Source organism: Gossypium hirsutum, chromosome D09 (assembly GCF_007990345.1).
Source record: "Gossypium hirsutum isolate 1008001.06 chromosome D09, Gossypium_hirsutum_v2.1, whole genome shotgun sequence".
Classification (NCBI taxonomy): Eukaryota; Viridiplantae; Streptophyta; class Magnoliopsida; order Malvales; family Malvaceae; genus Gossypium; species Gossypium hirsutum.
This window is the reverse complement of record NC_053445.1, coordinates 16,005,503-16,018,886: the sequence shown is the minus strand read 5'-3', so window position 1 is coordinate 16,018,886 and position 13,384 is coordinate 16,005,503. Positions and strand designations below refer to the sequence as shown.

Here is a 13,384-nt window from a genome sequence, read left to right as displayed (position 1 = left end):
GCTTAGAAAATTCTACTAAAAAAACATTATATGAAGTAAAATGGGAGGGGTGCAACACGAGGACTTCCCTTGAGGTCACCAATCCAAGTACTACTCTCGCCCAAGCACGCTTAGCTACTCTCGCGCAAATTCGGCCAAAGAATATTTTTAAATTATTTATTTCGCAAAATGAAAATAAGTAATTAGTTACACCACATGTAGAAAATGCAACGAAAAACAACTTTATATGAAATAAAACGGGAGGGGTGCAACACGAGGACTTCCCTGGAGGTCTCCCAACCTAGTACTAACCTCGCCCAAGCACACTTAACTGCGGAGTTCTGATGGGATCCGGTGCATTAGTGCTGGTATGATCGTGCCCGTCAACTCTTGCGCAATCTATTTATATAAAGCCTGCCGCTTATCACACTTACGCCTCGAATATGAATGCAAATTCGACATAATAACGGTTGAAATTATTTATTTCAAAAAATGCAAATAACTAATTAGTTACACCACGTTTAGAAAATTTAATTAAAAAAAACTTTATATGAAATAAAATTAGAAAGGTGCAAAACGAGGATTTCCCAGAAGGTCACCCATCATAGTACTACTATCCCACAAGCACGCTAAACTACAGAGTTCTGATGGGATTCTATGCATTAGTGCTGGTATTGTCACACCCGTCAACTCTTACGCAATCTATTTATATAAAAGCTGCCCCTTATCAGACTTTCGCCTCGAATTTGAATGCCAATTCGAGCAAATAACGTTTGAAATTATTTATTTCGCATAACGCAAATAACGAATTAGTTACACCACATTTAGAAACTTTAACTAAAAAAACTTTTTATGAAAAAAAATTTGAGAGGTGAAACCCGAGGTCTTCCCAGAAGGTCACCCATCATTGTACTTCTATCCCACAAGCACGCTTAACTACGGAGTTCTGATGGGATCCTGTGCATTACTACTGGTATGATCACACCTGTCAAATCTTACGCAATCTATTTATATAAAGGCTGCCCCTATTACACTTGTGCCTCAAATTTGAATGCAAATTCAACCAAATAACGTTTCAAATTATTTATTTCGCAAAATGAAAATAAGTAATTAGTTACACCACGCTTAGAAAATTCTACTAAAAAAACATTATATGAAGTAAAATGGGAGGGGTGCAACACGAGGACTTCCCTTGAGGTCACCAATCCAAGTACTACTCTCGCCCAAGCACGCTTAGCTACTCTCGCGCAAATTCGGCCAAATAATATTTTTATATTATTTATTTCGCAAAATGAAAATAAGTAATTAGTTACACCACATGTAGAAAATGCAACGAAAAACAACTTTATATGAAATAAAACGGGAGGGGTGCAACACGAGGACTTCCCTGGAGGTCTCCCAACCTAGTACAAATCTCTCCCAAGCACACTTAACTGCGGAGTTCTGATGGGATCCGGTGCATTAGCGCTGGCATGATCGTGCCCGTCAACTCTTGCGCAATCTATTTATATAAAGGCTACCCCTTATCGCACTTGCGCCTCGAATATGAATGCAAATCCGACATAATAACAGTTGAAATTATTTATTTCGGAAAATGCAAATAACTAATTAGTTACACCACGTTTAGAAATTTTAATTAAAAAAAACTTTATATGAAATAAAATTAGGAAGGTGAAAAATGGGGACTTCCTAGAAGGTCACCCATCATAGTACTACTATCCCGCAAGCACGCTAAACTACAGAGTTCTAATGGGATCCTATGCATTACTGCTGGTATTGTCACAGCCGTCAACTCTTACGGAATCTATTTATATAAAAGCTGCCCATTATCACACTTTCGTCTCGAATTTGAATGCAAATTCGACCAAATAACGTTTGAAATTATTTATTTCGCAAAACGCAAATAACTAATTAGTTACACCACATTTAGAAACTTTAACTAAAAAAACTTTTTATGAAATAAAATTTGAGAGGGGCAACCCGAGGTTTTCCCGGAAGGTCACCCATCATAGTACTTCTATCCCACAAGCACGCTTAACTACGGAGTTCTGATGGGATCTTGTGCATTACTACTGGTATGATCACACCTGCCAAATCTTACGTAATCTATTTATATAAAGGCCGCCTCCTATTGCACTTGCGCCTCAAATTTGAATGCAAATTCAACCAAATAACGTTTTAAATTATTTATTTCGCAAAATGCAAATAAGTAATTAGTTACACCATGTTTAGAAAATTCTACTAAAAAAACATTATATGAAGTAAAATGGGAGGGGTGCAACACGAGGACTTCCCAGGAGGTCACCAATCATAGTACTACTCTCGCCCAAGCACGCTTAGCTACTCTCGCGCAAATTCGGCCAAATCATATTTTAAGTTATTTATTTCGCAAAATGAAAATAAGTAATTAGTTACACCACATGTAGAAAATGCAACGAAAAACAACTTTATATGAAATAAAACGGGAGTGGTGCAACACGAGGACTTCCCTGGAGGTCTCGCAACCTAGTACTAATCCTTCCCAAGCACACTTAACTGCGGAGTTCTGATGGGATCCGGTGCATTATCGCTGGTATGATTGTGCCCGTCAATTCTTGCGCAATCTGTTTATATAAAGGCTACCCCTTATCGCACTTGCGCCTCGAATATGAATGCAAATTCGACATAATAACGGTTGAAATTATTTATTTCGAAAAACGCAAATAACTATTTAGTTACACCACGTTTAGAAAATTTAATTTAAAAAAAACTTTATATAAAATAAAATTAGAAAGGTACAAAACGAGGATGTCCTAGAAGGTCACCCATAATAGTACTACTATCATGCAAGCATGCTAAACTTCAGAGTTCTGATGGGATCCTATGCATTACTGCTGGTATTGTCACACCCGTCAACTCTTACGCAGTCTATTTATATAAAGGCTGCCCCTTATCACACTTTCGCCTCGAATTTGAATGCAAATTCGACCAAATAACGTTTGAAATTATTTATTTCGCAAAACGCAAATAACTAATTAGTTACACCACATTTAGAAACTTTAACTAAAAAAAACTTCTTAAGAAATAAAATTTGAGAGGTGCAAAACGAGGACTTCCCGAAAGGTCACCCATCATAGTACTACTATCTCACAAGCACGCTTAACTACGGAGTTCTAATGGGATCTTGTGCATTACTACAGGTATGATCACACCTATCAAATCTTACGCAATCTATTTATATACAGGCTGCCCCCAATTACACTTGTGCCTCAAATTTGAATGCAAATTCAACCAAATAACGTTTCAAATTATTTATTTCGCAAAATGCAAATAAGTAATTAGTTACACCACGTTTAGAAAATTCTACTAAAAAAACATTATATGAAGTAAAATGGGAGGGGTGCAACACGAGGACTTCCCTTGAGGTCACCAATCCAAGTACCACTCTCGCCCAAGCACGCTTAGCTACTCTCGCGCAAATCCGGCCAAATAATATTTTAAATTATTTATTGCGCAAAATGAAAATAAGTAATTAGTTACACCACATGTAGACAATACAACGAAAAACAACTTTATATGAAATAAAACGGGAGGGGTGCAACAGGAGGACTTCCCTGGAGGTCTCCCAACTTAGTACAAATCTCGCCCAACCACACTTAACTGCGGAGTTCTGATGGGATCCGGTGCATTAGTGCTGGTATGATCGTAGCCGTCAACTCTTGCGCAATCTATTTACATAAAGGCTGCCCCTTATCGCACTTGTCCCTCGAATATGAATGAAAATCCGACATAATAACAGTTGAAATTATTAATTTCGAAAACACAAATAACTAATTAGTTACACCACGTTTAGAAAATTTAATTAAAAAAAACTTTATATGAAATAAAATTAGGAAGGTGAAAAATGAGGACTTCCCAGAAGGTCACCCATCATAGTACTACTTTCCCGCAAGCACGCTAAACTACAGAGTTCTAATGGGATCCTATGCATTACTGCTGGTATTGTCACAGCCGTCAACTCTTACGGAATCTATTTATATAAAAGCTGCCCCTTATCACACTTTCGCCTCGAATTTGAATGCAAATTCGACCAAATAACGTTTGAAATTATTTATTTCGCAAAACGCAAATGACTAATTAGTTACACCACATTTAGAAACTTTAACTAAAAAAACTTTTTAAGAAATAAAATTTGAGAGGGGCAACCCGAGGTTTTCCCGGAAGGTCACCCATCATAGTACTTCTATCCCACAAGCACGCTTAACTACGGAGTTCTGATGGGATCTTGTGCATTACTACTGGTATGATCACACCTGTCAAATCTTACGCAATCTATTTATATAAAGGCTGCCCCCTATTGCACTTGCGCCTCAAATTTGAATGCAAATTCAACCAAATAACGTTTCAAATTATTTATTTCGCAAAATGCAAATAAGTAATTAGTTACACCACGTTTAGAAAATACTACTAAAAAAACATTATATGAAGTAAAATGGGAGGGGTGCAACACGAGGACTTCCCAAGAGGTCACCAATCATAGTACTACTCTCGCCCAAGCACGCTTAGCTACTCTCGCACAAATTCGGCGAAATAATATTTTAAATTTTTTATTTCGCAAAATGAAAATAAGTAATTAGTTACACCACATGTAGAAAATGCAACGAAGAACAACTTTATATGAAATAAAACGGGAGGGGTGCAACACGAGGACTTCCCAGGAGGTCACCAATCATAGTACTACTCTCGCCCAAGCACGCTTAGCTACTCTCGCACAAATTCGGCCAAATAATATTTTAAATTATTTATTTCGTAAAATGAAAATAAGTAATTAGTTACACCACATGTAGAAAATGCAACGAAGAACAACTTTATATGAAATAAAACGGGAGGGGTGCAACACGAGGACTTCCGTGGAGGTCTCCCAACCTAGTACTAATCTCGCCCAAGCACACTTAACTGCGGAGTTCTGATGGACTCCGGTGCATTAGCGCTGGTATGATCGTGCCCGTCAAATCTTGCGCAATCGAATTATATAAAGGCTGCCCCTTATCGTACTTGCGCCTCGAATATGAATGCAAATCTGACATAATAACAGGTGAAATTATTTATTTCGAAAAACGCAAATAACTAATTAGTTACGCCACGTTTAGAAAATTTAATTAAAAAAACTTTATATGAAATAAAATTAGAAAGGTGAAGAACGAGGACTTCCCAGAAGATCACCCATCATAGTACTACTATCCCGCAAGCACGCTAAACTACAGAGGTCTGATAGGATCCTATGCATTACTGCTAGTATTGTCACACCCGTCAACTCTTACGCAATCTATTTATATAAAAGCTGCCCCTTATCACACTTTCGCCTCAAATTTGAATGCAAATTCGACCAAATAACGTTTCAAATTATTTATGTCGCAAAACGCAAATAACTAATTAGTTACAGCAAATTTAGAAACTTTAACTAAAAAAAACTTTTTATGAAATAAATTTGAGAGGTGCAACACGAGGACTTCCCGGAAGGTCACCCATCATAGTACTACTATCCCACAAGCACGCTTAATTACGGAGTTCTGATGGGATCTTGTGCATTACTACTGGTATGATAACACCTGTCAAATCTTACGCAATCAATTTATATAAAGGCTGCCCCCTATTACACTTGTGCCTCAAATTTGAATGCAAATTCAACCAAATAACGTTTCAAATTATTTATTTCGCAAAATGCGAATAAGTAATTAGTTACACCACGTTTAGAAAATTCTACTAAAAAAAACATTATATGAAGTAAAATGGGAGGGGTGCAACACGAGGACTTCCCTTGAGGTCACCAATCCAAGTACTACTCTCGCCCAAGCACGCTTAGCTACTCTCGCGCAAATTCGGCCAAATAATATTTTAAATTATTTATTTCGCAAAATCAAAATAAGTAATTAGTTACACCACATGTAGAAAATGCAACGAAAAACAACTTTATATGAAATAAAATGGGAGGGGTGCAACACGAGGACTTCCTGGAGGTCTCCCAACCTAGTACAAATCTCGCCCAAGCACACTTAACTGCGGAGTTCTGATGGAATCCGGTGCATTAGCGCTGGTATGATCGTGCCCGTCAACTCTTGCGCAATCTATTTATATAAAGGCTGCCCCTTATCGCACTTGCGCCTCGAATATGAATTCAAATCTAACATAATAACAGGTGAAATTATTTATTTCGAAAAACGCAAATAACTATAGAGTACTACTATCCTGCAAGCACGCTAAACTACAGAGTTCTGATGGGATCCTATGCATTACTGCTGGTATTGTCACACCCGTCAACTCTTACGCAATCTATTTATATAAAAGCTACCCCTTATCACACTTTTGCCTCGAATTTGAATGCAAATTCGACCAAATAACGTTTGAAATTATTTATTTCGCAAAACGCAAATAACTAATTAGTTACACCACATTTAGAAACTTCAACTAAAAAAAACTTTTTATGAAATACAATTTGAGAGGTGCGACCCAAGGTTTTCTCGGAAGGTCACCCTTCATAGTACTACTACCCCACAAGCACGCCTAACTACGGAGTTCTAATGGGATCTTGTGCATTACTACTGGTATGATCACACCTGTCAAATCTTACGCACTCTATTTATATAAAGGCTGCCCCCTATTGCACTTGCGCCTCAAATTTGAATGCAAATTCAACCAAGTAACATTTCAAATTATTTATTTCGCAAAATGCAAATAAGTAATTAGTTACACCACATTTAGAAAATTCTACTAAAAAAACATTATATGAAGTAAAATGGGAGGGGTGCAACACGAGGACTTCCCAAGAGGTCACCAATCATAGTACTACTCTCGCCCAAGCACGCTTAGCTACTCTCGCGCAAATTCGGCCAAATAATATTTTAAATTATTTATTTCGCAAAATGAAAATAAGTAATTAGTTACACCATATGTAGAAAATGCAACAAAAAACAACTTTATATGAAATAAAAAGGGAGGGGTGCAACACGAGGACTTCCCTGGAGGTCTCCCAACCAAGTACTAATCTCACCCAAGCACACTTAACTGCGGAGTTCTGATGGGATCCGGTGCATTAGCGCTGGTATGATCGTGCCCGTCAACTCTTGCGCAATCTATTTATATAAAGCCTGCAGCTTATCACACTTGTGCCTCGAATATGAATGCAAATTCGACATAATAACGATTGAAATTATTTATTTCAAAAAATGCAAATAACTAATTAGTTACACCACGTTTAGAAAATTTAATTAAAAAAAACTTTATATGAAATAAAACTAGAAAGGTGCAAAACGAGGACTTCCCCGAAGGTCACCCATCATAGTACTACTATCCCGCAAGCACGCTAAACTACAGAGTTCTGATGGGATCCTATGCATCAGTGCTGGTATTGTCACACCCGTCAACTCTCACGCAATCTATTTATATAAAAGCTGCCCCTTATCAGACTTTCGCCTCGAATTTGAATGCAAATTCGAACAAATAACATTTGAAATTATTTATTTCGCATAACGCAAATAACGAATTAGTTACACCACAGTTAGAAACTTTAACTAAAAAAAACTTTTTATGAAATAAAATTTGAGAGGTGCAACCCGAGGTCTTCCCAGAAGGTCACCTATCATTGTACTGCTATCCCACAAGCACGCTTAACTACGGAGTTCTGATGTGATCTTGCGCATTACTGCTGGGATGATCACAACTGTCAAATCTTACGCAATCTATTTATATAAAGGCTGCCCCCTATTGCATTTGCGCCTCAAATTTGAATGCAAATTCAACCAAATAATGTTTCAAATTATTTATTTCGCAAAATGCAAATAAGTAATTAGTTACACCACTTTTTGAAAATTCTACTAAAAAAACATTATATGAAGTAAAATGGGAGAGGTGCAACACGAGGACTTCCCAGGAGGTCACCAATCCAAGTACTACTCTCGCCCAAGCACGCTTAGCTACTCTCGCGCAAATTCGGCCAAATAATATTTTAAATTATTTATTTCGCTAAATGAAAATAAGTAATTAGTTACACCACATGTAGAAAATGCAACGAAAAACAACTTTATATGAAATAAAACGGGAGGGGTGCAACACGAGGACTTCCCTGGAGGTCTCCCAACCTAGTACTAATCTCGCCCAAGCACACTTAACTGCGGAGTTCTGATGGGATCCGGTGCATTAGCGCTGGTATGATCGTGCCCGTCAACTCTTGCGCAATCTATTTATATAAAGGCTGCCGCTTATCGCACTTGCGCCTCGAATATGAATGCAAATTCAACATCATAACGGTTGAAATTATTTATTTCGAAAAACGCAAATAACTAATTAGTTACACCATGTTTAGATAATTTAATTTAAAAAACTTTATATGAAATAAAATTAGAAAGGTGCAAAACGAGGACTTCCCAGAAGGTCACCCATCATAGTACTACTATCCCGCAAGCACGCTAAACTACAGAATCCTGATGGGATCCTATGCATTAGTGCTGGTATTGTCACACCCGTCAACTCTTACGCGATCTATTTATATGAAAGCTGCCCCTTATCATACTTTCGCCTCGAATTTGAATGCAAATTCGACCAAATAACGTTTGAAATTATTTATTTCGCATAACGCAAATAACGAATTAGTTACACCACATTTAGAAACTTTAACTAAAAAAAACTTTTTATGGAAAAAAATTTGAGAGGTGCAACCCGAGGTCTTCCCAGAAGGTCACCCATCATTGTACTTCAAATTATTTATTTCGCAAAATGCAAATAAGTAATTAGTTACACAACTTTTTGAAAATTCTACTAAAAAAAACATTATATGAAGTAAAATGGGAGGGGTGCAACACGAGGACTTCCCAGGAGGTCACCAATCCAAGTACTACTCTCGCCCAAGCACGCTTAGCTACTCTCGCGCAAATTCGGCCAAATAATATTTTAAATTATTTATTTCGCTAAATGAAAATAAGTAATTAGTTACACCACATGTAGAAAATGCAACGAAAAACAACTTTATATGAAATAAAACGGGAGGGGTGCAACACGAGGACTTCCCTGGAGGTCTCCCAACCTAGTACTAATCTCGCCCAAGCACACTTAACTGCGGAGTTCTGATGGGATCCGGTGCATTAGCGCTGGTATGATCGTGCCCGTCAACTCTTGCGCAATCTATTTATATAAAGGCTGCCGCTTATCGCACTTGCGCCTCGAATATGAATGCAAATTCAACATAATAACGGTTGAAATTATTTATTTCGAAAAACGCAAATAACTAATTAGTTACACCATGTTTAGATAATTTAATTTAAAAAACTTTATATGAAATAAAATTAGAAAGGTGCAAAACGAGGACTTCCCAGAAGGTCACCCATCATAGTACTACTATCCCGCAAGCACGCTAAACTACAGAATTCTGATGGGATCCTATGCATTAGTGCTGGTATTGTCACACCCGTCAACTCTTACGCGATCTATTTATATAAAAGCTGCCCCTTATCATACTTTCGCCTCGAATTTGAATGTAAATTCGACCAAATAACGTTTGAAATTATTTATTTCGCATAACGCAAATAACGAATTAGTTACACCACATTTAGAAACTTTAACTAAAAAAACTTTTTATGAAATAAAATTTTAGAGGTGCAACCCGAGGTCTTCCCAGAAGGTCACCTATCATAATACTATTTATATAAACCCTACCTCCTATCGCACTTGTGCCTTGAATTTGAATGCAAATTCGTCCAAATAATGTTTCAAATTATTTATTTCGCAAAATGAAAATAACTAATTAACTAAACCACATTTAGAAAATTCTAGTAAAAAACATTATATAAAGTAAAATGGGAGGGGTGCAACACGAGGACTTCCCAGGAGGCCACCAATCCTAGTACTACTCTCGCCCAAGCACGCTTAACTACTCTAGTGCAAATTCGGCCAAATAATGTTTTAAATTATTTATTTCGTAAAATGAAAATAAGTAATTAGTTACACCACGTGTAGAAAATGCAACGGAAAAAAAAGTTTATATGAAATAAAACAGGAGGGGTGCTATACGAGGACTTCCCTGGAGGTCACCCAACCTAGTACTAATCTCGCCCAAGTACACTTAACTGCGGAGTTCTGATGGGATCCGGTACATTAGCGCTGGTATGATCGAGCCCATCAACTCTTGCGCAATCTATTAATATAAAGGCTACCCTTTATCACACTTGCGGCTCGAATTTGAATGCAAATTCGACCAAATAACGCAAAACGCAATAACTAATTAGTTACACCACGTTTAGAAAAATCAACTAAAAAAACTTTATATGAAATAAAATGGAGGGGTGCAACACGAGGCGTTTACAGGAGGTCAGCCGTCCTAGTACGACTCTTGCCCAAGCATGCTTAACTGTGGAGTTTTGATATGATCCGGTACATTAGTGTTGGTATGGTCGCACCCATTAACTCTTGCGCAATTTATTTATATAAAGGCTGCTATTTATCGCACTTGCGCGAATTTGAATGCAAATTCGACCAAATAAAGCAAAACGCAAATTACTAATTAGTTTCACCACCTGTAGAAAATTCAACTAAAAAAACTTTATATGAAATAAAATTGGAAGTGCAACACGAGGACCTCCCAAGAAGGTCACCATCCTTGTACTACTATCTCACAAGCACGCTTAACTACGGAGTTCTGATGGATCCTGTGCATTACTGCTGGTATGATCACACATGTCAACTCTTACACAATCTATTTATATAAAGGCTGCCCCCTATCGTACTTGCGTCTCGAATTTGAATGCAAATTCGACCAAATAACGTTTGAAATTATTTATTTCGCAAAACGCAAATAACTAATTAGTTACACCACGTTTAGAAACCTTAACTAAAAAAGACATTTTATGAAATAAAATTGGAGAGCTGCAACACGAGGACTTCCCGAAAGGTAACCCATCATAGTGCTACTATCCGCAAGCACGCTTAACTACGGAGTTCTGATGGGATCCTGTGTATTACTACTGGTATGATCACACCCGTCACCTCTTACGCTATCTATTTATATAAAGGCTACCTCCTATCGCACTTTCGCCTCGAATTTGAATGCAAATTTGATCAATAACGTTGCAATTATTTATATCGCAAAATACAAATAACTAATTAGTTACACCACGTTTAGAAATTTCTACTAAAAAAACATTATATGAAGTATAATGGGAGGGGTGGAAGACGAGGACTTCCCAGGAGGTCACCAATCCAAGTACTACTCTCGCCTAAGCATGCTTAGTTACTCTCGCGCAAATTCGGCCAAATAATGTTTTCAATTAATTATTGCTTAAATGAAAAAAGTAATTAATTACACCACGTGTAGAAAATGCAACGGGAGGGGTGCAACACGAGGACTTCCCTGGAGGTCACCCAACCTAGTACTAATATTGCCCAAGCACACTTAACTGCGTAGTTTTGATGGATCCAGTGCATTAGCGCTGGTATGATCGTACCCGTCAACTCTTGCGCAATCTATTTATATAAAAGCTGCCCTTATATGAAATAAAATTAATTAGTTACACCACGTGTAGAAATCTTGCGCAATCTATTATATGATCTACCGCACTCTGCGCATCTAGTCTTCCCAGTCACCCATCATAATACTACCTATGATCTGGCACCTGGTATGACCCTGTCAAATCTTACGCATCTATTTATAAGCGCTATTGCACATGCGCCTCAAATTTGAATGCAAATTCAACCAAATAACGTTTCAAATATTTATTTCGCAAAATGAAAATAAGTAATTAGTTACACCACGTTTAGAAAATTGTACTAAAAACATTACATGAAGTAAAATGGGAGGGGTGCAACACGAGGACTTCCCAGGAGGTCGCCAATCCAAGTACTACTCTTGCCAAGCACGCTTAGCTACTCTCGCGCAAATTCGGCCAAATAACCTTTTAAATTATTTATTTCGCAAAATGAAAATAACTAATTAGTTACACCACGTGTAGAAAATGCAACGAAAAACAAATTTATATGAAATAAAACGGGAGGGGTGCAAGACGAGGACTTCTGATAGAGGATGCGCGCGTACAAGATCGACTCTTCAAGTCACGGGAAATTCCTACGAGATCTATAAACAAATTGGCTGCAACGAAATGGAAAACAAGAACTAAACTTGTCAGATCAAGAAACCCAAATCGAATAGATAAGAAATACTTGGGTGGTAAGAAATCTTGAAATTATGAATAAGAACGTTTCTTGATGCCTAGGAACGAAGTCGAATCAATCTGAAGTTGGAAAGGCTGAAACGTAACAAGAACAATTAATCCCATGTTAATCAATAAATCTACACAAGGAGAAATTAATAAAGAAGAACGAACAGCAAGAAAGATTTCACTACTCCCTTTCAACGCCTCTAATCTCCCCTCCAAAGAGGAACAATGGCAAGAAAAAGGCTAAAGATGATCACACAATGAAAAGATTGTTAAAACTCCTTCAAAAGAAAACTCAAGAGAAAATTCTTGGAGAACTCAAAGAGAATTTCACTCAACAAAACAAATCTGATTTCAATGTATTCTTCAAGTATAATCTGTCTAAGGTGGTTGGCCAAGCTATACATGTAGGCCTCTAACTATTTCCTAGTCCTACTAGAAAACTAAAAAAAAATCTATTTTTTTTCCTTAACTAAAAAACATTATATGAAGTAAAACGGGAGGGGTGCAACAAGAGGACTTCTAGGAGTCACCAATCCAAGTACTACTCTCGCGCAAATTCGGCAAATAATATTTTAAATTATTTATTTCCCAAAAATGAAAATAAGCAATTAGTTACACCACATGTAGAAAATGCAACAAAAAAACAACTTTATATGAAAAAACGGGAGGGGTGCAACACGAGGACTTCCTGGAGGTCTCCCAACCTAGTACTTAACCTCGCCCAAGCACACTTACTGCGGAGTTCTGATGGGATCCGGTGCATTAGCGCTGGTATGATCGTGCCCCGTCAACTCTTGCGCAATCTATTTATATAAAGGCTACCCCTTATCGCACTTGCGCCTCGAATATGGATGCATATTCGACATAATAACGGTTGAAATTATTTATTTCGAAAAACGCAAATAACTAATTAGTTACACATGTTTAGAATTTAATAAAAAATTTAATATGAAATAATATTAGAAAGGGAAAACGATGACTTCCCAGAAGGTCACCCATCATAGTACTACTTTCCCGCAAGCACGCTAAACTACAGAGTTCTGATGGGATCCTATGCATTACTGCTGGTATTGTCACACCTGTCAAATCTTACGCAATCTATTTATATAAAGGCTGCCCCTATTGCACTTGCGCCTCAAATTTAAATGCAAATTCAACCAAATAACGTTTCAAATTATTTATTTCGCAAATGCAAATAAGTAATTAGTTAAACCACATTTAGAAAA

The 13,384-nt window shown here is 37.3% G+C and overlaps 6 non-coding genes and 16 pseudogenes across 6 annotated transcripts; all 22 read right to left on the bottom strand.

The window, feature by feature from the left end:
* Positions 1-242: 242 nt before the first annotated feature.
* Positions 243-361, bottom strand: LOC121221217 (5S ribosomal RNA). The gene has a single exon (XR_005918734.1). It is a non-coding gene; the product is annotated as a 5S ribosomal RNA (ribosomal RNA).
* Positions 362-545: 184 nt separating this feature from the next.
* On the bottom strand, positions 546-664 carry LOC121221346 (uncharacterized; annotated as a pseudogene).
* A 183-nt stretch (positions 665-847) lies between these two features.
* On the bottom strand, positions 848-966 carry LOC121221969 (uncharacterized; annotated as a pseudogene).
* A 378-nt stretch (positions 967-1,344) lies between these two features.
* Positions 1,345-1,463, bottom strand: LOC121221747 (uncharacterized; annotated as a pseudogene).
* A 486-nt stretch (positions 1,464-1,949) lies between these two features.
* On the bottom strand, positions 1,950-2,068 carry LOC121221203 (uncharacterized; annotated as a pseudogene).
* A 378-nt stretch (positions 2,069-2,446) lies between these two features.
* LOC121221949 (uncharacterized) lies at positions 2,447-2,565 on the bottom strand (annotated as a pseudogene).
* Positions 2,566-3,053: 488 nt separating this feature from the next.
* LOC121221930 (uncharacterized) lies at positions 3,054-3,172 on the bottom strand (annotated as a pseudogene).
* Positions 3,173-3,550: 378 nt separating this feature from the next.
* LOC121221806 (uncharacterized) lies at positions 3,551-3,669 on the bottom strand (annotated as a pseudogene).
* A 485-nt stretch (positions 3,670-4,154) lies between these two features.
* Positions 4,155-4,273, bottom strand: LOC121221202 (uncharacterized; annotated as a pseudogene).
* Positions 4,274-4,846: 573 nt separating this feature from the next.
* LOC121221740 (5S ribosomal RNA) lies at positions 4,847-4,965 on the bottom strand. The gene has a single exon (XR_005919127.1). It is a non-coding gene; the product is annotated as a 5S ribosomal RNA (ribosomal RNA).
* A 485-nt stretch (positions 4,966-5,450) lies between these two features.
* Positions 5,451-5,569, bottom strand: LOC121221211 (uncharacterized; annotated as a pseudogene).
* Positions 5,570-5,948: 379 nt separating this feature from the next.
* Positions 5,949-6,066, bottom strand: LOC121221756 (uncharacterized; annotated as a pseudogene).
* A 389-nt stretch (positions 6,067-6,455) lies between these two features.
* LOC121221348 (uncharacterized) lies at positions 6,456-6,574 on the bottom strand (annotated as a pseudogene).
* A 378-nt stretch (positions 6,575-6,952) lies between these two features.
* Positions 6,953-7,071, bottom strand: LOC121221599 (5S ribosomal RNA). The gene has a single exon (XR_005918986.1). It is a non-coding gene; the product is annotated as a 5S ribosomal RNA (ribosomal RNA).
* Positions 7,072-7,255: 184 nt separating this feature from the next.
* Positions 7,256-7,374, bottom strand: LOC121221302 (uncharacterized; annotated as a pseudogene).
* A 681-nt stretch (positions 7,375-8,055) lies between these two features.
* On the bottom strand, positions 8,056-8,174 carry LOC121221388 (5S ribosomal RNA). Its single transcript, XR_005918780.1, has one exon. It is a non-coding gene; the product is annotated as a 5S ribosomal RNA (ribosomal RNA).
* Positions 8,175-8,996: 822 nt separating this feature from the next.
* On the bottom strand, positions 8,997-9,115 carry LOC121221387 (5S ribosomal RNA). The gene has a single exon (XR_005918779.1). It is a non-coding gene; the product is annotated as a 5S ribosomal RNA (ribosomal RNA).
* A 183-nt stretch (positions 9,116-9,298) lies between these two features.
* LOC121221323 (uncharacterized) lies at positions 9,299-9,417 on the bottom strand (annotated as a pseudogene).
* A 588-nt stretch (positions 9,418-10,005) lies between these two features.
* LOC121221726 (5S ribosomal RNA) lies at positions 10,006-10,124 on the bottom strand. The gene has a single exon (XR_005919113.1). It is a non-coding gene; the product is annotated as a 5S ribosomal RNA (ribosomal RNA).
* Positions 10,125-10,286: 162 nt separating this feature from the next.
* On the bottom strand, positions 10,287-10,405 carry LOC121221263 (uncharacterized; annotated as a pseudogene).
* Positions 10,406-11,331: 926 nt separating this feature from the next.
* LOC121221931 (uncharacterized) lies at positions 11,332-11,449 on the bottom strand (annotated as a pseudogene).
* Positions 11,450-12,825: 1,376 nt separating this feature from the next.
* On the bottom strand, positions 12,826-12,943 carry LOC121221838 (uncharacterized; annotated as a pseudogene).
* Between the last annotated feature and the right edge of the window lie 441 nt (positions 12,944-13,384).